The following is a 2903-nucleotide window of genomic DNA, read 5'->3' as shown; positions in this document are numbered from 1 at the left end:
GTAATTCAGATCTGAAAATGTCATGAGGTACAAGAAATGTCTGTAAAAGTTGTTTAAATAGTAAACTAGTAACCTAGGTTTACAGAAAATGAGTAAACTAAGATAATTGGTGCAGAAATCCACTCCTGGGGCCCACTTGGTGTGTGCTGGGGCTGAGACTAAAGCTATCCACGTGTTGAGGCCTTTCTTGGAGTTGAACTCCAGGTTATGACGTGTTTTGGGCGTTCAACTCCGGATCATGACGTTTTTCTGGCGTTTAACTCCAGACAACAGCATGTACTTGGCGTTCAACGCCAAGTTACGTCGTCTATCCTTGCGCAAAGTATGGACTATTATATATTGCTGGAAAGCCCTGAATGTCTACTTTCCAACGCCATTGAGAGCGCGCCAATTGGACTCCTGTAGCTCCAAAAAATCCATTTCGAGTGCAGGGAGGTCAGGATCCAACAGCATCAGCAGTCCTTTTTTCAGCCTAACTCAGATTTTTGCTCAGCTCCCTCAATTTCAGCCAGAAAATACCTAAAATCACAGAAAAACACACAAACTCATAGTAAAGTCCAGAAATATGATTTTTGCCTAAAAACTAATAATATTCCACTAAAAACTAATTAAAACATACTAAAATCTACATGAAATTATCCCCAAAAAGCGTATAAAATATCCGCTCATCACTAATGTCTTGGGCCATGAAAGCTTCACTAAATAAAGGAGAGTAAGCAATTTATTAACCAAAGATGGAAGTTCAGAAGAAACAGAATAAAAGGGCTATAAAAAGCTCACCTTATCCAAATTATCAATGTGAACAGAACCAGGAGAACTTGTTTGATTACTTACTTTAACTGAGACAAAAGCTGAATCTGAATTATATATCAGCAGAAGAACCACAAGAGAAGGACATGTCAAAAAAGTCTATACTTGTTAACAAGAATTTAGAAACAAGTTAATCAGATTTATATTTTGTAACTCATAAACATAGATATATCTAACTGATTTGGATATATATGTGCATTGTGTATTGTGTATTGTGTCTCTGTCAATGCAAATATTCCCTTTACTTAGTAGCAAAATACTAGTTAGTTTTGAACTGACATACTACAAACAGCAGCTATTGCATAAACTAGTGCCCCAATGAATGAGGCTGCTACCATGACCTATAGGTCACAGGATAAATTAGTTGCTTTTGATCTCTATTAATCTTACCGAATCCTTGATAATACTATTTAGAATTTGATGCTTAATCTCTCCCTTTTACAAAAGAGGAACATGCAGAGACATCCTTAGATTTCGGCCCAGCATTCTGAAGTAGTAGGACACAGATAACCTGAAACAATTCTAAATGTAAACTAATCTGATATATTTAGCAAATCAGTAGTAATACATCTAGATACCTGCACACCCAATGAATACAGACACATCCAAAATGGGAGCTAAAGCAGGATACTCGGGCAAATGAAGCAAGATGCAAAATCAAAAAGCAAATTCAAACGAAGCAAGCAACATAAACACAAAAAATTAACTTTAACTCCTATCATGTACTATTCATACAGTAAAATAAAAATGTTCAATCAAACAGAATTCAGAGTAGATTCATAAGATAATAAGCATGCTCATTAAATTAAATAAATAAGATATAATACCACAGTATTTATTTGATTGATCACTTACTTTTTATCTTCTCAACTTGTTGGTTTTTTATTATTCTCATTAAAGCTGAATGCAAAATTTACAAAATCATGCCAATCAGCTTAATTTCAAGTGCAAAAGGGGAAAACGACATTGCTTCAAACAGTAAAATGAGAATTATCTGACAGATATATCAATTTTGCACCAATATCACCAATGCAATTGATGGACCAAACATGAATCCCCTGGCTTAATCTATTTTTAGCGAATCAATACCCAAAAAAGAACCTATAACCTTAAAACCCCCAAATTAAATTTCTTTTCAAATAAATTTCTAGTCACTTCTAGAGTTAGCTATTTATGATTTTGGTCTATGTCAAATTTTTCTTATGGATTTGATCTAATTTCCTAAATACAAGTGAAATCAGTCCCTTTCATCATCTTAAATATAAATCAACTTCATACTTATGAGTTATGATTTGAAATATAAGTACTTATCTGTATGTTAAACTATAATAGTGGCTAATTTTACTTAATTTTGATAAGTTTTATACCAAAACAATTTGAAATAGGATGATGTAAATACCATGATAAATCCCGTCTCTTCAGGGTCTAGTTCTTCCACGATCAAAGCTGCATATTCTTCAGTCTGCTGCTGTATGTTTGAGAGTTTGTTTGTTGTGGCACTAAGGCAGATGATCTGAAAACAGAATTGATCATTTGTGATCAAGGAAACTCCTATTCTCATGGGAACAAAATGCAAAGCTAGGAAAGGAAAAAAGGTTGCCGATAAAAACTACTTCATTATCTTCATTCTAATTTTTTTGTTGATGAATTTAAAAAGAAAATTCATATAAACCTCTTTAATTTCTTCCTCAGTGATTCTTCCATCTGCATCTTTATCAACCCTGCATTATTCCAAGTGAAGGTTAACATACTTAATGGTGGGAATTAAAGAAAATACCAACCAATTCCTTTTCCTAGTTCTAAAATTAAGTAAAGATGTATGAATTAGTTACATGTCAAAGACGGTTCTGAGCCTGGAATCAAAACTCTGGTCAGAAATCTGGTCCCAAAAGTCCTTCAATTGAGCCTTATTAATTGAATCCCCATGGATATGCCTCCTCCTAGCCAAAGAATCAAAAAGTACAACAGCATGCCTCAGATTCCTTGCTCATCCCTACATACAAACAATTCAAAAAATTTGAACCATAGTTATCCAAACACTTCCTAAAAGAAAACTACTCAAAACAAGTCCTTATTTCACTCACTCACACACA

This window comes from Arachis duranensis, chromosome 7 (genome assembly GCF_000817695.3).
Source record: "Arachis duranensis cultivar V14167 chromosome 7, aradu.V14167.gnm2.J7QH, whole genome shotgun sequence".
NCBI classification, from domain to species: domain Eukaryota; kingdom Viridiplantae; phylum Streptophyta; class Magnoliopsida; order Fabales; family Fabaceae; genus Arachis; species Arachis duranensis.
This window is presented reverse-complemented; position numbering follows the sequence as displayed.